The sequence below is a fragment of the Hyla sarda genome, chromosome 9 (assembly GCF_029499605.1).
Source record: "Hyla sarda isolate aHylSar1 chromosome 9, aHylSar1.hap1, whole genome shotgun sequence".
In the NCBI taxonomy this organism is placed as follows: domain Eukaryota; kingdom Metazoa; phylum Chordata; class Amphibia; order Anura; family Hylidae; genus Hyla; species Hyla sarda.
In genome coordinates this window covers 151,822,052-151,839,551 of record NC_079197.1, presented here as the reverse complement: position 1 = coordinate 151,839,551, position 17,500 = coordinate 151,822,052, and the positions used below count along the sequence as shown (strand labels likewise).

The 17,500-nt window shown below is 44.6% G+C and overlaps 27 non-coding genes across 27 annotated transcripts; 14 read left to right on the top strand and 13 right to left on the bottom strand.

The window, feature by feature from the left end:
* The first annotated feature begins 210 nt into the window (after positions 1 to 210).
* On the top strand, positions 211 to 320 carry TRNAL-CAA (transfer RNA leucine (anticodon CAA)). Its single transcript has 2 exons — positions 211 to 248; positions 275 to 320. It is a non-coding gene; the product is annotated as a tRNA-Leu (tRNA).
* A 116-nt stretch (positions 321 to 436) lies between these two features.
* TRNAR-UCG (transfer RNA arginine (anticodon UCG)) lies at positions 437 to 509 on the bottom strand. The gene has a single exon. It is a non-coding gene; the product is annotated as a tRNA-Arg (tRNA).
* Positions 510 to 751: 242 nt separating this feature from the next.
* TRNAL-CAA (transfer RNA leucine (anticodon CAA)) lies at positions 752 to 861 on the top strand. Its single transcript has 2 exons — positions 752 to 789; positions 816 to 861. It is a non-coding gene; the product is annotated as a tRNA-Leu (tRNA).
* A 665-nt stretch (positions 862 to 1,526) lies between these two features.
* Positions 1,527 to 1,599, bottom strand: TRNAR-UCG (transfer RNA arginine (anticodon UCG)). Its single transcript has one exon. It is a non-coding gene; the product is annotated as a tRNA-Arg (tRNA).
* A 241-nt stretch (positions 1,600 to 1,840) lies between these two features.
* On the top strand, positions 1,841 to 1,950 carry TRNAL-CAA (transfer RNA leucine (anticodon CAA)). The gene is made up of 2 exons: positions 1,841 to 1,878; positions 1,905 to 1,950. It is a non-coding gene; the product is annotated as a tRNA-Leu (tRNA).
* Positions 1,951 to 2,379: 429 nt separating this feature from the next.
* Positions 2,380 to 2,489, top strand: TRNAL-CAA (transfer RNA leucine (anticodon CAA)). Its single transcript has 2 exons — positions 2,380 to 2,417; positions 2,444 to 2,489. It is a non-coding gene; the product is annotated as a tRNA-Leu (tRNA).
* A 120-nt stretch (positions 2,490 to 2,609) lies between these two features.
* On the bottom strand, positions 2,610 to 2,682 carry TRNAR-UCG (transfer RNA arginine (anticodon UCG)). The gene has a single exon. It is a non-coding gene; the product is annotated as a tRNA-Arg (tRNA).
* A 789-nt stretch (positions 2,683 to 3,471) lies between these two features.
* Positions 3,472 to 3,581, top strand: TRNAL-CAA (transfer RNA leucine (anticodon CAA)). The gene is made up of 2 exons: positions 3,472 to 3,509; positions 3,536 to 3,581. It is a non-coding gene; the product is annotated as a tRNA-Leu (tRNA).
* Positions 3,582 to 3,697: 116 nt separating this feature from the next.
* TRNAR-UCG (transfer RNA arginine (anticodon UCG)) lies at positions 3,698 to 3,770 on the bottom strand. Its single transcript has one exon. It is a non-coding gene; the product is annotated as a tRNA-Arg (tRNA).
* Positions 3,771 to 4,239: 469 nt separating this feature from the next.
* Positions 4,240 to 4,312, bottom strand: TRNAR-UCG (transfer RNA arginine (anticodon UCG)). The gene has a single exon. It is a non-coding gene; the product is annotated as a tRNA-Arg (tRNA).
* Positions 4,313 to 4,560: 248 nt separating this feature from the next.
* TRNAL-CAA (transfer RNA leucine (anticodon CAA)) lies at positions 4,561 to 4,670 on the top strand. Its single transcript has 2 exons — positions 4,561 to 4,598; positions 4,625 to 4,670. It is a non-coding gene; the product is annotated as a tRNA-Leu (tRNA).
* A 120-nt stretch (positions 4,671 to 4,790) lies between these two features.
* On the bottom strand, positions 4,791 to 4,863 carry TRNAR-UCG (transfer RNA arginine (anticodon UCG)). The gene has a single exon. It is a non-coding gene; the product is annotated as a tRNA-Arg (tRNA).
* Positions 4,864 to 5,105: 242 nt separating this feature from the next.
* Positions 5,106 to 5,215, top strand: TRNAL-CAA (transfer RNA leucine (anticodon CAA)). Its single transcript has 2 exons — positions 5,106 to 5,143; positions 5,170 to 5,215. It is a non-coding gene; the product is annotated as a tRNA-Leu (tRNA).
* Positions 5,216 to 5,644: 429 nt separating this feature from the next.
* TRNAL-CAA (transfer RNA leucine (anticodon CAA)) lies at positions 5,645 to 5,754 on the top strand. Its single transcript has 2 exons — positions 5,645 to 5,682; positions 5,709 to 5,754. It is a non-coding gene; the product is annotated as a tRNA-Leu (tRNA).
* Positions 5,755 to 6,188: 434 nt separating this feature from the next.
* TRNAL-CAA (transfer RNA leucine (anticodon CAA)) lies at positions 6,189 to 6,298 on the top strand. The gene is made up of 2 exons: positions 6,189 to 6,226; positions 6,253 to 6,298. It is a non-coding gene; the product is annotated as a tRNA-Leu (tRNA).
* A 5,745-nt stretch (positions 6,299 to 12,043) lies between these two features.
* On the top strand, positions 12,044 to 12,153 carry TRNAL-CAA (transfer RNA leucine (anticodon CAA)). The gene is made up of 2 exons: positions 12,044 to 12,081; positions 12,108 to 12,153. It is a non-coding gene; the product is annotated as a tRNA-Leu (tRNA).
* A 120-nt stretch (positions 12,154 to 12,273) lies between these two features.
* On the bottom strand, positions 12,274 to 12,346 carry TRNAR-UCG (transfer RNA arginine (anticodon UCG)). The gene has a single exon. It is a non-coding gene; the product is annotated as a tRNA-Arg (tRNA).
* Positions 12,347 to 12,589: 243 nt separating this feature from the next.
* On the top strand, positions 12,590 to 12,699 carry TRNAL-CAA (transfer RNA leucine (anticodon CAA)). Its single transcript has 2 exons — positions 12,590 to 12,627; positions 12,654 to 12,699. It is a non-coding gene; the product is annotated as a tRNA-Leu (tRNA).
* A 430-nt stretch (positions 12,700 to 13,129) lies between these two features.
* TRNAL-CAA (transfer RNA leucine (anticodon CAA)) lies at positions 13,130 to 13,239 on the top strand. The gene is made up of 2 exons: positions 13,130 to 13,167; positions 13,194 to 13,239. It is a non-coding gene; the product is annotated as a tRNA-Leu (tRNA).
* Positions 13,240 to 13,359: 120 nt separating this feature from the next.
* Positions 13,360 to 13,432, bottom strand: TRNAR-UCG (transfer RNA arginine (anticodon UCG)). The gene has a single exon. It is a non-coding gene; the product is annotated as a tRNA-Arg (tRNA).
* A 242-nt stretch (positions 13,433 to 13,674) lies between these two features.
* On the top strand, positions 13,675 to 13,784 carry TRNAL-CAA (transfer RNA leucine (anticodon CAA)). The gene is made up of 2 exons: positions 13,675 to 13,712; positions 13,739 to 13,784. It is a non-coding gene; the product is annotated as a tRNA-Leu (tRNA).
* A 666-nt stretch (positions 13,785 to 14,450) lies between these two features.
* TRNAR-UCG (transfer RNA arginine (anticodon UCG)) lies at positions 14,451 to 14,523 on the bottom strand. The gene has a single exon. It is a non-coding gene; the product is annotated as a tRNA-Arg (tRNA).
* A 467-nt stretch (positions 14,524 to 14,990) lies between these two features.
* On the bottom strand, positions 14,991 to 15,063 carry TRNAQ-UUG (transfer RNA glutamine (anticodon UUG)). Its single transcript has one exon. It is a non-coding gene; the product is annotated as a tRNA-Gln (tRNA).
* A 466-nt stretch (positions 15,064 to 15,529) lies between these two features.
* On the bottom strand, positions 15,530 to 15,602 carry TRNAR-UCG (transfer RNA arginine (anticodon UCG)). The gene has a single exon. It is a non-coding gene; the product is annotated as a tRNA-Arg (tRNA).
* A 242-nt stretch (positions 15,603 to 15,844) lies between these two features.
* On the top strand, positions 15,845 to 15,954 carry TRNAL-CAA (transfer RNA leucine (anticodon CAA)). The gene is made up of 2 exons: positions 15,845 to 15,882; positions 15,909 to 15,954. It is a non-coding gene; the product is annotated as a tRNA-Leu (tRNA).
* A 120-nt stretch (positions 15,955 to 16,074) lies between these two features.
* Positions 16,075 to 16,147, bottom strand: TRNAR-UCG (transfer RNA arginine (anticodon UCG)). The gene has a single exon. It is a non-coding gene; the product is annotated as a tRNA-Arg (tRNA).
* Positions 16,148 to 16,620: 473 nt separating this feature from the next.
* Positions 16,621 to 16,693, bottom strand: TRNAR-UCG (transfer RNA arginine (anticodon UCG)). Its single transcript has one exon. It is a non-coding gene; the product is annotated as a tRNA-Arg (tRNA).
* Positions 16,694 to 17,500: the final 807 nt, after the last annotated feature.

Genomic DNA, 17,500 nt, shown 5'->3' with positions numbered 1-17,500 from the left:
CACATTAAAGCGATCCAAGATGAACTACAATGTGTAAAAGATGATTTCCACTTATCACTGATCTCCCACTTCTGAAAAAAAACAAAGATTGCTGTTTCTCTCTCTAATCAACAAACATTGATATTCTTCATTCTCCGACAATAACAAAGGGATATTTAACATTTTTAGTGTTCCCAAGGGGGAAGAGGAAATGGTACGGTAGCTGTGTTTGTCAGGATGGCCGAGTGGTCTAAGGCGCCAGACTCAAGAGTAGTTTCTTCCCCATACTTGGGTGTTCTGGTCTCCAGATGGAGGCGTGGGTTCAAATCCCACTTCTGACAATGCGTTTTTGGCCTAAGACACGGTCACGTGCCTCTAACTGATATTCTACTTTTAGGAGTCATGAGAGCACATTCTTACGAACGTTAAAAGAGGAAATGAACACGTCAACCAAATGCGACCACGAAGGGACTCGAACCCTCAATCTTCTGATTCGAAGTCAGACACCTTATCCATTAGGCCACGCGGTCTTGTTTGGTTGGCCTGTGTTAAGGATTTCGAACCACTTTAAAGCGATCCAAGATGAACTACAATGTGTAAAAGATGATTTCCACTTATCACTGATCTCCCACTTCTGAAAAAAAAAGAGATTGCTGTTTCTCTCTCTAATCAACAAACATTGATATTCTTCATCCTCCGACTATAACAAAGGGATATTTAACATTTATAGTGTTCCCAAGGGGGAAGAGGAAAAGGAAAGGAAGCTGTGTTTGTCAGGATGGCCGAGTGGTCTAAGGCGCCAGACTCAAGAGTAGTTTCTTCCCCATACTTGGGTGTTCTGGTCTCCAGATGGAGGCGTGGGTTCAAATCCCACTTCTGACAATGTGTTTTTGGCCTAAGACACGGTCACGTGCCTCTAACTGATATTTTACTTTTAGGAGTCATGAGAGCACATTCTTACGAACGTTAAAAGGAGATGAACATGTCAACCAAGTGCCACTGCGACCACGAACGGACTCGAACCCTCAATCTTCTGATCCGAAGTCAGACGCCTTATCCATTAGGCCACACGGTCCTGACTGGTTGGCCAGTGTTAAGGATTCCGAACTACTTTAAAACTATCCAAGATTAATTACAATGTGTAAAAGATGATTTCCACTTATCACTGATCTCCCACTTCTGAAAAAAAAAAAGATTGCTGTTTCTCTCTCTAATCAACAAACATTGATATTCTTCATTCTCCGACAATAACAAAGGGATATTTAACATTTTTAGTGTTCCCAAGGGGGAAGAGGAAAAGATACGGTAGCTGTGTTTGTCAGGATGGCCGAGTGGTCTAAGGTGCCAGACTCAAGAGTAGTTTCTTCCCCATACTTGGGTGTTTTGGTCTCCAGATGGAGGCGTGGGTTCAAATCCCACTTCTGACAATGTGTTTTTGGCCTAAGACACGGTCACGTGCCTCTAACTGATATTTTACTTTTAGGAGTCATGAGAGCACATTCTTACGAACGTTAAAAGGAGATGAACACATCAACCAAGTGAAACTGTGACCACGAAGGGACTCGAACCCTCAATCTTCTGATCCGAAGTCAGACGCCTTATCCATTAGGCCACGCGGTCTTGTTTGGTTGGCCTGCGTTTAGGATTTCGAACCACTTTAAAGCGATCCAAGATGAACTACAATGTGTAAAAGATGATTTCCATTTATCACTGATCTCAGAACTCTGAAAAAAAAAAGATTGCTGTTTCTCTCTCTAATCAACAAACATTGATATTCTTCATCCTCCGACTATAACAAAGGTATATTTAACATTTTTAGTGTTCCCAAGGGGGAAGAGGAAAAGGTAAGGAAGCTGTGTTTGTCAGGATGGCCGAGTGGTCTAAGGCGCCAGACTCAAGAGTAGTTTCTTCCCCATACTTGGGTGTTCTGGTCTCCAGATGGAGGCGTGGGTTCAAATCCCACTTCTGACAATGTGTTTTTGGCCTAAGACACGGTCACGTGCCTCTAACTGATATTCTACTTTTAGGAGTCATGAGAGCACATTCTTACGAACGTTAAAAGGAGATGAACACGTCAACCAAACGCAACCACGAAGGGACTCGAACTCTCAATCTTCTGATTCGAAGTCAGACGCCTTATCCATTAGGCCACGCGGTCTTGTTTGGTTGGCCTGCGTTAAGGATTTCGAACCACTTTAAAGCGATCCAAGATGAACTACAATGTGTAAAAGATGATTTCCACTTATCACTGATCTCCCACTTCTGAAAAAAAAAGAGATTGCTGTTTCTCTCTCTAATCAACAAACATTGATATTCTTCATCCTCCGACTATAACAAAGGGATATTTAACATTTATAGTGTTCCCAAGGGGGAAGAGGAAAAGGTAAGGAAGCTGTGTTTGTCAGGATGGCCGAGTGGTCTAAGGTGCCAGACTCAAGAGTAGTTTCTTCCCCATACTTGGGTGTTCTGGTCTCCAGATGGAGGCGTGGGTTCAAATCCCACTTCTGACAATGTGTTTTTGGCCTAAGACACGGTCACGTGCCTCTAACTGATATTTTACTTTTAGGAGTCATGAGAGCACATTCTTACGAACGTTAAAAGGAGATGAACACGTCAACCAAGTGCCACTGCGACCACGAAGGGACTCGAACCCTCAATCTTCTGATCCGAAGTCAGACGCCTTATCCATTAGGCCACACGGTCCTGACTGGTTGGCCCGTGTTAAGGATTCCGAACTACTTTAAAACTATCCAAGATTAATTACAATGTGTAAAAGATGATTTCCACTTATCACTGATCTCCCACTTCTGAAAAAAAAAAAAAGATTGCTGTTTCTCTCCCTAATCAACAAACATTGATATTCCTCATCCTCCGACAATAACAAAGGGATATTTAAAATTTTTAGTGTTCCCAAGGGGGAGGAGGAAAAGATACGGTAGCTGTGTTAGTCAGGATGGCCGAGTGGTCTAAGGTGCCAAACTCAAGAGTAGTTTCTTCCCCATACTTGGGTGTTCTGGTCTCCAGATGGAGGCTTGGGTTCAAATCCCACTTCTGACAATGCGTTTTTGGCCTAAGACACGGTCACGTGCCTCTAACTGATATTTTACTTTTAGGAGTCATGAGAGCACATTCTTACGAACGTTAAAAGGAGATGAACACGTCAACCAAGTGCCACTGCGACCACGAAGGGACTCAAACCCTCAATCTTCTGACCCGAAGTCAGACACCTTATCCATTAGGCCACACGGTCCTGACTGGTTGGCTCATGTTAAGGATTCCGAACTACTTTAAAACTATCCAAGATTAATTACAATGTGTAAAAGATGATTTCCACTTATCACTGATCTCCCACTTCTGAAAAAAAAAAAGATTGCTGTTTCTCTCTCTAATCAACAAACATTGATATTCTTCATTCTCCGACAATAACAAAGGGATATTTAACATTTTTAGTGTTCCCAAGGGGGAAGAGGAAAAGGAACGGTGGCTGTGTTTGTCAGGATGGCCGAGTGGTCTAAGGCGCCAGACTCAAGAGTAGTTTCTTCCCCATACTTGGGTGTTCTGGTCTTCAGATGGAGGCGTGGGTTCAAATCCCACTTCTGACAATGCGTTTTTGGCCTAAGACACAGTCACGTGCCTCTAACTGATATTCTACTTTTAGGAGTCATGAGAGCACATTCTTACGAACGTTAGAAGAGGAAATGAACACGTCAACCAAATGCGACCACGAAGGGACTCGAACCCTCAATCTTCTGATTCGAAGTCAGACACCTTATCCATTAGGCCACACGGTCTTGTTTGGTTGGCCTGCGTTAAGGATTTCGAACCACTTTAAAGCGATCCAAGATGAACTACAATGTGTAAAAGATGATTTCCACTTATCACTGATCTCCCACTTCTGAAGAAAAAAAGAGATTGCTGTTTCTCTCTCTAATCAACAAACATTGATATTCTTCATTCTCCGACAATAACAAAGGGATATTTAACATTTTTAGTGTTTCCAAGGGGGAAGAGGAAAAGATACGCTAGCTGTGTTTGTCAGGATGGCCGAGTGGTCTAAGGCGCCAGACTCAAGAGTAGTTTCTTCCCCATACTTTGGTGTTTTGGTCTCCAGATGGAGGCGTGGGATCAAATCCCACTTCTGACAATGCGTTTTTGGCCTAAGACACGGTCACGTGCCTCTAACTGATATTCTACTTTTAGGAGTCATGAGAGCACATTCTTACGAACGTTAAAAGAGGAAATGAACACGTCAACCAAATGCGACCACGAAGGGACTCGAACCCTCAATCTTCTGATTCGAAGTCAGACACCTTATCCATTAGGCCACGCGGTCTTGTTTGGTTGGCCTGCGTTAAGGATTTCGAACCACTTTAAAGCGATCCAAGATGAACTACAATGTGTAAAAGATGATTTCCACTTATCACTGATCTCCCACTTCTGAAAAAAAAAGAGATTGCTGTTTCTCTCTCTAATCAACAAACATTGATATTCTTCATCCTCCGACTATAACAAAGGGATATTTAACATTTATAGTGTTCCCAAGGGGGAAGAGGAAAAGGAAAAGGAAAGGAAGCTGTGTTTGTCAGGATGGCCGAGTGGTCTAAGGCGCCAGACTCAAGAGTAGTTTCTTCCTCATACTTGGGTGTTCTGGTCTCCAGTTGGAGGCGTGGGTTCAAATCCCACTTCTGACAATGTGTTTTTGGCCTAAGACACGGTCACGTGCCTCTAACTGATATTTTACTTTTAGGAGTCATGAGAGCACATTCTTACGAACGTTAAAAGGAGATGAACACGTCAACCAAGTGCCACTGCGACCACGAAGGGACTCGAACCCTCAATCTTCTGATCCGAAGTCAGACGCCTTATCCATTAGGCCACACGGTCCTGACTGGTTGGCCAGTGTTAAGGATTCCGAACTACTTTAAAACTATCCAAGATTAATTACAATGTGTAAAAGATGATTTCCACTTATCACTGATCTCCCACTTCTGAAAAAAAAAAAGATTGCTGTTTCTCTCTCTAATCAACAAACATTGATATTCTTCATTCTCCGACAATAACAAAGGGATATTTAACATTTTTAGTGTTCCCAAGGGGGAAGAGGAAAGAGTATGGTAGCTGTGTTTGTCAGGATGGCCGAGTGGTCTAAGGCGCCAGACTCAAGAGTAGTTTCTTCCCCATACTTGGGTGTTCTGGTCTCCAGATGGAGGCGTGGGTTCAAATCCCACTTCTGACAATGTGTTTTTGGCCTAAGACACGGTCACGTGCCTCTAACTGATATTCTACTTTTAGGAGTCATGAGAGCACATTCTTACGAACGTTAAAAGAGGAAATGAACACATCAACCGAATGCGACCACAAGGGACTCGAACCCTCAATCTTCTGATTCAAAGTCAGACGCCTTATCCATTAGGCCACGCGGTCTTGTTTGGTTGGCCTGCGTTAAGGATTTCGAACCACTTTAAAGCGATCCAAGATGAACTACAATGTGTAAAAGATGATTTCCACTTATCACTGATCTCCCACTTCTGAAAAAAAAAAGATTGCTGTTTCTCTCTCTAATCAACAAACATTGATATTCTTCATTCTCCGACAATAACAAAGGGATATTTAACATTTTTAGTGTTCCCAAGGGGGAAGAGGAAAAGATACGGTAGCTGTGTTTGTCAGGATGGCCGAGTGGTCTAAGGCGCCAGACTCAAGAGTAGTTTCTTCCCCATACTTGGGTGTTTTGGTCTCCAGATGGAGGCGTGGGTTCAAATCCCACTTCTGACAATGCGTTTTTGGCCTAAGACACGGTCACGTGCCTCTAACTGATATTTTACTTTTAGGAGTCATGAGAGCACATTCTTACGAACGTTAAAAGGAGATGAACACATCAACCAAGTGAAACTGCGACCACAAAGGGACTCGAACACTCAATCTTCTGATCCGAAGTCAGACGCCTTATCCATTAGGCCACGCGGTCTTGTTTGGTTGGCCTGCGTTTAGGATTTCGAACCACTTTAAAGCGATCCAAGATGAACTACAATGTGTAAAAGATGATTTCCATTTATCACTGATCTCCCAACTCTGAAAAAAAAAAGATTGCTGTTTCTCTCTCTAATCAACAAACATTGATATTCTTCATCCTCCGACTATAACAAAAGTATATTTAACATTTTTAGTGTTCCCAAGGGGGAAGAGGAAAAGGTAAGGAAGCTGTGTTTGTCAGGATGGCCGAGTGGTCTAAGGCGCCAGACTCAAGAGTAGTTTCTTCCCCATACTTGGGTGTTCTGGTCTCCAAATGGAGGCGTGGGTTCAAATCCCACTTCTGACAATGTGTTTTTGGCCTAAGACACGGTCACGTGCCTCTAACTGACATTTTACTTTTAGGAGTCATGAGAGCACATTCTTACGAACGTTAAAAGAGGAAATGAACACGTCAACCAAATGCGACCACAAGGGACTCGAACCCTCAATCTTCTGATTCAAAGTCAGACGCCTTATCCATTAGGCCACGCGGTCTTGTTTGGTTGGCCTGCGTTAAGGATTTCGAACCACTTTAAAGCGATCCAAGATGAACTACAATGTGTAAAAGATGATTTCCACTTATCACTGATCTCCCACTTCTGAAAAAAAAAATTTTTGCTGTTTCTCTCTCTAATCAACAAACATTGATATTCTTCATTCCCTTACGTCCTAACCAGTAGCACAGATGGGGTATTCCACCCCCCGCGAACTGGTAGGACAGATGGAAGTTTTATTGAACCTAATTAAACAATCAGTAAGACACACCCACAACCCCCTGTATAAGTAAGAGGGTCATCCTCTGCCTCATTGTGTTTTTTTCTGTCCTCCCGGACAGTGGGACAGATGGTGACCCCCTTACTCCTGTTGGAGGGGGGGGGGTTTCTCTTACTTGCAGTTCTGGGCTTAGTTTGCGCCCATCTGCTCCTATCCTCGGAGCCGCGACTCCAATCGCGGCCCCGGCCGGAAGTGCGTCAGCGGCGTCTGACGTCACTTCCTGTTTCTCTCTTTCGCTCCCGGCTCGTTTTTTTGCGCCGTTTTTGCCAATAATGCGGCGAAACCGAGCGAGGAGCCTCTTCTATAACCCTCTAACTAATAGGGTTCCTTTTCCTCCTGTTTTTTGTAAGACAGGATTTCTCTTTCTGCAACTCCGCCTTGTGGGCGGAGTCTTGTTTTGGCGCCAGCCAGGAGGATATTTAAACTCCCCCTAGGCTGCCATTCAGCCTCCTAGAGCGCAGAGCTGTTGGTACTTCCACAGTCCTGTCTTTTTGAGTCTTAGTAGTGCATCCTTGCGGATACTACTGTTTCCCTATCTCTCTTACCTGGTCTCTTGCTGAGAACTTTGGGTATTTTTATTATATTTTAGCTAGCCGCAATTTTTTCTTGCCGCTACATTATCTAATCACTCCTCTCATATTTACCTAGATATGTCGACCGAGGGCTCAGGGGATCGTGAAGGCTTGGCAAAAAGATCCGCCAAGCGCAAGCACCTCTCTTGCCATGACTGCAATACTCCCCTGGAGGATAATTATGAATTTTCCAGGTGCCCTCCTTGTAGGGCTAAGTCTCTACCTTCCCATCAGACTGAACCTACAGTCCAGGATATGTATGTGTGGGTCTCCTCTAACATGTCGGCTATGCAAGCCTCTATTGAGGAGCTGAAACACGTTGTCTCTCAGAAACGCGCCAGACCTTCTTCACCTCCCAGAATGGAGATGTCTGTGGATCAGGAGAGAGAAGATTCCAAGTCCTCCTCTTCGGATGAGGAGGTCACTGCATCTTATTTTTTTCCACTGGAAAAGACCCAGCGTCTTCTGAGATCCATCCGGTCGGGGGACCAGGATGTTGATCCCGGGGAAGCCTCTACCTCCGCCTCTAAGGGACCTAGGGTCTTTAAAGCGGATGATACCCTTCTGTTCGTGCTTAGAACGGAATGGAAAAAACCAGAAAAGGGTCCGGTCTTGACTAAAAGATTTAAGACCATGTTTCCTATACAGGAATCTCAGCTTTCTTCCTGGGGCCCTGTCCCTAAGGTTGACATGGCAGTTGCCAAACTGTCCAAGAGGACAGTGGTCCCTGCCGAGGATGGGTCTTCCTTGCAGGATCCAATGGATCGGAAGGCTGACTGTGCCATGAGGCGCTCCTACTCCACTGCTTCTGCGTCTGCATCAGTGGCGATAGCTTGCTCTGAGGTAGCAAACTTTTTGAAGACCCGTCTTTCTAACATCCAGTCGGATTTGGACCAGGGGGTTCCTAGAGATGAAATTCTTTCATCCTTCAAGACGTCCAATCTGGCCGTTGATTTTTTGTGCGATGCTTCCACCCAGCATCTTAAATTGGCCTCCAAGTCTATGGCCCTGGCTTCCGCTGGACGACGTCCTCTATGGTTAAAACCTTGGAAGGTTGACAACTCTTCCAAGAACACCTTATGTGCTATGCCTTACGAACCCGGCATTCTTTTCGGAGCTGAGCTGGACCGCATTATGGAGGGACTTTCTGACAAGAAAGGCAAGTCCCTTCCTTATTCCTCCTTTCGTGGTCGAGGCCGGCGTTCTGGGGGCGGATCAGCCCCCCAGCCTAAGCCTCAGAGAGAATGGGGTAATCAACGCCGGGGCGGAAAACGCTCCCGTGGCTCCAAAGACAACAGAAAGCTCTGACTGCGGGCTTCTACGAAGCTCTGGGTTCCTTGCCGAGGTGACCTTTCCAGTTTCCCATCCTGCCCCCCAGATTCCAGTTGGTGGTCGTCTTCACCACTTTTCAAGCGCCTGGTCCCTCCACATTCAGGATCCTTGGGTCCTGAGATTAATCTCGGATGGTTATTCGATAGACCTCGAATCAATTCCCCCATCCAATTATGTGGAGACAAGAGTTTTTTCACCAATCAAACAGGGGGCGCTAGAAACCTACATTCTGGAATACATCCAGAAGAATGCCTTAGAGGAAGTTCCTCTTTCAGAACGGGGGTCAGGAATTTATTCTCCAGTCTTCCTAGTTCCCAAGGTAACAGGAGACTGGCGGATGATTATAGATCTGAGATATCTCAATCAGTATGTGAAGCACAAACGCTTTCGTATGGAAACTATTCAATCTGTGGTCAACCTCATCTCGCCAGGGGATTACCTGGCTACTCTGGATCTAAAGGATGCTTACCTTCATATTCCTATTCATCCGGTATCCAGAAAGTATCTAAGGATCGCAGTTCAGGTAGGGGGAGTTCTAAAACACCTCCAGTTTGTAGCCCTCCCGTTTGGAATTTCTTCGGCCCCACACACATTTACCAAAGTGGTGGTAGCGGTAGTCGCTGCTCTAATGCTCCAGGGGCTCAGCATCGTTCCCTACCTAGACGATTGGCTCCTCAGAGCTCCTTCTTCTGCGATCCTGTCCCAACATCTGCAACTAGCAGTATCCTTCCTTCACCAGTTAGGGTGGATAGTCAATTGGGCCAAATCCAATTTCCTCCCTACTACCTCAGTGAGGTTTCTCGGCTTCATAGTCGACTCAATCTCCATGACACTCTACCTCTCTCCCGAGAGGAAATCTCGGGTGCAGGAATTGGCCCTTTTTTCTCTCTGTACCCCGGAGAGTTTCCATTCGCACTCTCATGCGGATGTTGGGACTTATGTCCGCTACCGTGGATGCGGTTCCTTGGGCTCTTTGGCATCTACGCCCTCTTCAATCAGAGGTGCTCGCCACTTGGAATCTCAGGCCCTCGGGCCTAAACAAGTGCCACTCCCTGTCTTATCGAGTCAGGTCCTCTCTCAGATGGTGGTCTCACCTCGAGGACGGCAAGTCAATGATCCAACCCCCTTGGATCATACTTACTACCGACGCGTCCCTTGTAGGTTGGGGAGCGCATCTCTTGGATCTGTTAGTGCGGGGATCTTGGTCTCCTCAGGAGAGAGGGTTAACCTCCAATCTCCTCGAGATTCGAGCCATCAGATTAGCACTCCTCCACTTTGCTTCTCTTCTTCAAGGGAAAGCAGTAAAGATCCAATCAGACAGCATGACGGCTGTATTGTACATCAACAAGCAGGGAGGCACTCGATCACAAAGCCTCCTCAGAGAGGTGGGTCTGATCTTGGATTGGGCAGAGAGGAACCTAACCCACCTGTCGGCAGTTCACATTCGGGGATCTCTCAATGTGATCGCCGACCGCCTGAGCAGAGGACTTTCAACTGGAGAATGGTCTCTCCATCCAGAGATGTTCAAACAAATAATACTCAGGTGGGGTATGCCAGAAATAGATCTTATGGCAACAAGGTTCAACACCAAAGTGGTGAGATTTTGTTCCCTGTACAGGGAAGACAACCCAGTAGCAATCGATGCTCTCTCAATCCCATGGAGGTTCAGGCTGGCCTACATCTTCCCTCCAATTTCCTTGATCCCAAGGGTATTGATGAAAATCAGGCAGGACCAAGCCTCTGTCATAGCCATAATTCCATTTTGGCCCAAGAGAGCTTGGTTTACCCAACTCTTGCAAATGAGTCGGGGACAATTCTGGAGGCTTCCCCCAGAGCAAGCACTAGTGTCGGGGGACACTCACAGCTGCTCAAATCTTCAAATGTTCAACCTGACAGCCTGGAGGTTGACCAGTCCCTTCCACATCTAGAAGGGCTTTCTAGTGCGGTCTTGAATACCCTCTCGCATTCCAGAGCGGAGTCCACTAACAGAGCCTATAAAAGAATTTGGACAACTTTTCAGTCTTGGTGCTCCAAGAAACAACTACCTGGACAGAATCCAGCTGTTGCCACAATCCTCAACTTTCTCCAGGAGGGATTAGACAAGAATCTATCTCCTTCCACACTCAGAGTTCAGGTATCAGCCATCTCTGCCTTTCTCAATAAACCATTGTCTCAAGACCCACTAGTCAAAATATTCTTGAGGGGATCCTCAAGGTTAAAACCTACAATTATACAACCTGTCCCAGCATGGGACTTATCGATGGTGCTCAAGGGGTTAGCATCTCCCCCCTTTGAGCCCTTGGAGGAGGTGGACATGAAGTTTGTTACCATTAAAATAACTTTTTTACTGGCAATCACTTCAGCCAAAAGGATTGGGGAACTTCAAGCGCTCTCGGCACTTGAACCATATACTAAATTTTTGCCGGATCGAGTGTTACTCAGATTCATGCCATCCTTTATACCTAAGGTTCCATCATTCCAAAATATAAATCAAGTTATATCCCTGCCAGTATTTTCTCCTCCTCCATCCTCCAATGAAGATAGTGCTCTTCATTGCCTAGATATCTCGAGATGTCTCCAGATCTATATAAGAAGATCTTTGGAGTTTCGGAAGGATGAAAATCTGCTAATTCTCTTTTCAGGACCCAAGAGAGGTCTTAAAGCTTCAAAGCCCTCCATCAGTAGATGGGTAAAAGATGCCATTCGTATTGCCATGGTATCCCAAGGTAAGGAGCCTCCTGAGTTTGTAAAAGCTCATTCCACCAGGTCTGTATCTACCTCCTTTGCGGAAAGGAGTCTTGTTCCCTTGGAACATATATGCAAAGCTGCTTCCTGGAGTTCACTCTCCACATTTATCACCCACTACAGACTTGACAGTAGATTGGCCGATTTTTCCTCATTTGGACGGACAGTATTATCTGCCGTCAGGCATGAGAGCCCTCCCTCATAGGGTTTCTGCTTGCCATTTCCCCATCTGTGCTACTGGTTAGGACGTAAGGGAATCGTTAATTTCTAACGATAATTTGTTTTCCCTTAGTCCTAACAGTAGCACAACTTTCCCTCCCTAGTTAAGTTATTTTCTTCTATTATTTACCTTTAGTTCTTCTTGTTACTACACAATGAGGCAGAGGATGACCCTCTTACTTATACAGGGGGTTGTGGGTGTGTCTTACTGATTGTTTAATTAGGTTCAATAAAACTTCCATCTGTCCTACCAGTTCGCGGGGGGTGGAATACCCCATCTGTGCTACTGTTAGGACTAAGGGAAAACAAATTATCGTTAGAAATTAACGATTCTCCGACAATAACAAAGGGATATTTAACATTTTTAGTGTTCCCAAGGGGGAAGAGGAAAAGATACTGTAGCTGTGTTTGTCAGGATGGCCGAGTGGTCTAAGGCGCCAGACTCAAGAGTAGTTTCTTCTCCATACTTGGGTGTTTTGGTCTCCAGATGGAGGCGTGGGTTCAAATCCCACTTCTGACAATGCGTTTTTGGCCTAAGACACGGTCACATGCCTCTAACTGATATTTTACTTTTAGGAGTCATGAGAGCACATTCTTACGAACGTTAAAAGGAGATGAACACGTCAACCAAGTGCCACTGCGACCACGAAGGGACTCGAACCCTCAATCTTCTGATCCGAAGTCAGACGCCTTATCCATTAGGCCACGCGGTCTTGTTTGGTTGGCCTGCGTTAAGGATTTCGAACCACATTAAAGCGATCCAAGATGAATTACAATGTGTAAAAGATGATTTCCACTTATCACTGATCTCCCACTTCTGAAAAAAAAAAAGATTGCTGTTTCTCTCTCTAATCAACAAACATTGATATTCTTCATTCTCCGACAATAACAAAGGGATATTTAACATTTTTATGTGTTCCCAAGGGGGAAGAGGAAATGGTACGGTAGCTGTGTTTGTCAGGATGGCCGAGTGGTCTAAGGCGCCAGACTCAAGAGTAGTTTCTTCCCCATACTTGGGTGTTCTGGTCTCCAGATGGAGGCGTGGGTTCAAATCCCACTTCTGACAATGCGTTTTTGGCCTAAGACACGGTCACGTGCCTCTAACTGATATTCTACTTTTAGGAGTCATGAGAGCACATTCTTACGAACGTTAAAAGAGGAAATGAACACGTCAACCAAATGCGACCACAAGGGACTCGAACCCTCAATCTTCTGATTCGAAGTCAGACGCCTTATACATTAGGCCACGCGGTCTTGTTTGGTTGGCCTGCGTTAAGGATTTCGAACCACTTTAAAGCGATCCAAGATGAACTACAATGTGTAAAAGATGATTTCCACTTATCACTGATCTCCCACTTCTGAAAAAAAAAAAGATTGCTGTTTCTCTCTCTAATCAACAAACATTGATATTCTTCATTCTCCGACAATAACAAAGGGATATTTAACATTTTTAGTGTTCCCAAGGGGGAAGAGGAAAAGATACGGTAGCTGTGTTTGTCAGGATGGCCGAGTGGTCTAAGGCGCCAGACTCAAGAGTAGTTTCTTCCCCATACTTGGGTGTTTTGGTCTCCAGATGGAGGCGTGGGTTCAAATCCCACTTCTGACAATGCGTTTTTGGCCTAAGACACGGTCACGTGCCTCTAACTGATATTTTACTTTTAGGAGTCATGAGAGCACATTCTTACGAACGTTAAAAGGAGATGAACACATCAGCCAAGTGAAACTGCGACCACGAAGGGACTCGAACCCTCAATCTTCTGATTCGAAGTCAGACGCCTTATCCATTAGGCCACGCGGTCTTGTTTGGTTGGCCTGCGTTAAGGATTTCGAACCACTTTAAAGCGATCCAAGATGAACTACAATGTGTAAAAGATGATTTCCACTTATCACTGATCTCCCACTTCTGAAAAAAAAAGAGATTGCTGTTTCTCTCTCTAATCAACAAACATTGATATTCTTCATCCTCCGACTATAACAAAGGGATATTTAACATTTATAGTGTTCCCAAGGGGGAAGAGGAAAAGGTAAGGAAGCTGTGTTTGTCAGGATGGCCGAGTGGTCTAAGGCGCCAGACTCAAGAGTAGTTTCTTCCCCATACTTGGGTGTTCTGGTCTCCAGATGGAGGCGTGGGTTCAAATCCCACTTCTGACAATGTGTTTTTGGCCTAAGACACGGTCACGTGCCTCTAACTGATATTTTACTTTTAGGAGTCATGAGAGCACATTCTTACGAACGTTAAAAGGAGATGAACACGTCAACCAAGTGCCACTGCGACCACGAAGGGACTCGAACCCTCAATCTTCTGATCCGAAGTCAGACGCCTTATCCATTAGGCCACAGGGTCCTGACTGGTTGGCCCGTGTTAAGGATTCCGAACTACTTTAAAACTATCCAAGATTAATTACAATGTGTAAAAGATGATTTCCACTTATCACTGATCTCCCACTTCTGAAAAAAAAAAAAGATTGCTGTTTCTCTCTCTAATCAACAAACATTGATATTCCTCATTCTCCGACAATAACAAAGGGATATTTAAAATTTTTAGTGTTCCCAAGGGGGAAGAGGAAAAGATACAGTAGCTGTGTTAGTCAGGATGGCCGAGTGGTCTAAGGTGCCAAACTCAAGAGTATTTTCTTCCCCATACTTGGGTGTTCTGGTCTCCAGATGGAGGCGTGGGTTCAAATCCCACTTCTGACAATGCGTTTTTGGCCTAAGACACGGTCACGTGCCTCTAACTGATATTTTACTTTTAGGAGTCATGAGAGCACATTCTTACGAACGTTAAAAGGAGATGAACACGTCAACCAAGTGCCACTGCGACCACGAAGGGACTCAAACCCTCAATCTTCTGATCCGAAGTCAGACGCCTTATCCATTAGGCCACACGGTCCTGACTGGTTGGCTCATGTTAAGGATTCCTAACTACTTTAACACTATCCAAGATTAATTACAATGTGTAAAAGATGATTTCCACTTATCACTGATCTCCCACTTCTGAAAAAAAAAAGATTGCTGTTTCTCTCTCTAATCAACAAACATTGATATTCTTCATTCTCCGACAATAACAAAGGGATATTTAACATTTTTAGTGTTCCCAAGGGGGAAGAGGAAAAGGTACGGTGGCTGTGTTTGTGAGGATGGCCGAGTGGTCTAAGGCGCCAGACTCAAGAGTAGTTTCTTCCCCATACTTGGGTGTTCTGGTCTTCAGATGGAGGCGTGGGTTCAAATCCCACTTCTGACAATGCGTTTTTGGCCTAAGACACGGTCACGTGCCTCTAACTGATATTCTACTTTTAGGAGTCATGAGAGCACATTCTTACGAACGTTAAAAGAGGAAATGAACAAGTCAACCAAATGCGACCACGAAGGGACTCGAACCCTCAATCTTCTGATCCAAAGTCAGACGCCTTATCCATTAGGCCACGCGGTCTTGTTTGGTTGGCCTGCGTTTAGGATTTCGAACCACTTTAAAGCGATCCAAGATGAACTACAATGTGTAAAAGATGATTTCCATTTATCACTGATCTCCCAACTCTGAAAAAAAAAAAGATTGCTGTTTCTCTCTCTAATCAACAAACATTGATATTCTTCATCCTCCGACTATACCAAAGGTATATTTAACATTTTTAGTGTTCCCAAGGGGGAAGAGGAAAAGGTAAAGAAGCTGTGTTTGTCAGGATGGCCGAGTGGTCTAAGGCGCCACACTCAAGAGTAGTTTCTTCCCCATACTTGGGTGTTCTGGTCTCCAGATGGAGGCGTGGGTTCAAATCCCACTTCTGACAATGCGTTTTTGGCCTAAGACACGGTCACGTGCCTCTAACTGACATTTTACTTTTAGGAGTCATGAGAGCACATTCTTACGAACGTTAAAAAGAGATGAACACGTCAACCAAATGCGACCACGAAGGGACTCGAACCCTCAATCTTCTGATTCGAAGTCAGACGCCTTATCCATTAGGCCACACGGTCTTGTTTGGTTGGCCTGCGTTAAGGATTTCGAACCACTTTAAAGCGATCCAAGATGAACTACAATGTGTAAAAGATGATTTCCACTTATCACTGATCTCCCACTTCTGAAAAAAAAAGAGATTGCTGTTTCTCTCTCTAATCAACAAACATTGATATTCTTCATCCTCCGACTATAACAAAGGGATATTTAACATTTATAGTGTTCCCAAGGGGGAAGAGGAAAAGGTAAGGAAGCTGTGTTTGTCAGGATGGCCGAGTGGTCTAAGGCGCCAGACTCAAGAGTAGTTTCTTCCCCATACTTGGGTGTTCTGGTCTCCAGATGGAGGCGTGGGTTCAAATCCCACTTCTGACAATGTGTTTTTGGCCTAAGACACGGTCACGTGCCTCTAACTGATATTTTACTTTTAGGAGTCATGAGAGCACATTCTTACGAACGTTAAAAGGAGATGAACACGTCAACCAAGTGCCACTGCGACCACGAAGGGACTCGAACCCTCAATCTTCTGATCCGAAGTCAGACACCTTATCCATTAGGCCACACGGTCCTGACTGGTTGGCCCGTGTTAAGGATTCCGAACTACTTTAAAACTATCCAAGATTAATTACAATGTGTAAAAGATGATTTCCACTTATCACTGATCTCCCACTTCTGAAAAAAAAAAAAGATTGCTGTTTCTCTCTCTAATCAACAAACATTGATATTCCTCATTCTCCGACAATAACAAAGGGATATTTAAAATTTTTAGTGTTCCCAAGGGGGAAGAGGAAAAGATACGGTAGCTGTGTTAGTCAGGATGGCCGAGTGGTCTAAGGTGCCAAACTCAAGAGTAGTTTCTTCCCCATACTTGGGTGTTCTGGTCTCCAGATGGAGGCGTGGGTTCAAATCCCACTTCTGACAATGCGTTTTTGGCCTAAGACACGGTCACGTGCCTCTAACTGATATTTTACTTTTAGGAGTCATGAGAGCACATTCTTACGAACGTTAAAAGGAGATGAACACGTCAACCAAGTGCCACTGCGACCACGAAGGGACTCAAACCCTCAATCTTCTGATCCGAAGTCAGACGCCTTATCCATTAGGCCACACGGTCCTGACTGGTTGGCTCATGTTAAGGAGTCCGAATTACTTTAAAACTATCCAAGATTAATTACAATGTGTAAAAGATGATTTCCACTTATCACTGATCTCCCACTTCTGAAAAAAAAAAAGATTGCTGTTTCTCTCTCTAATCAACAAACATTGATATTCTTCATTCTCCGACAATAACAAAGGGATATTTAACATTTTTAGTGTTCCCAAGGGGGAAGAGGAAAAGGTACGGTGGCTGTGTTTGTGAGGATGGCCGAGTGGTCTAAGGCGCCAGACTCAAGAGTAGTTTCTTCCCCATACTTGGGTGTTCTGGTCTTCAGATGGAGGCGTGGGTTCAAATCCCACTTCTGACAATGCGTTTTTGGCCTAAGACACGGTCACGTGCCTCTAACTGATATTCTACTTTTAGGAGTCATGAGAGCACATTCTTACGAACGTTAAAAGAGGAAATGAACAAGTCAACCAAATGCGACCACAAGTGACTCGAACCCTCAATCTTCTGATTCGAAGTCAGACGCCTTATCCATTAGGCCACACGGTCTTGTTTGGTTGGCCTGCGTTAAGGATTTCGAACCACTTTAAAGCGATCCAAGATGAACTACAATGTGTAAAAGATGATTTCCATTTATCACTGATCTCCCACTTCTGAAAAAAAAAGAGATTGCTGTTTCTCTCTCTAATCAACAAACATTGATATTCTTCATCCTCCGACTATAACAAAGGGATATTTTACATTTATAGTGTTCCCAAGGGGGAAGAGGAAAAGGTAAGGAAGCTGTGTTTGTCAGGATGGCTGAGTGGTCTAAGG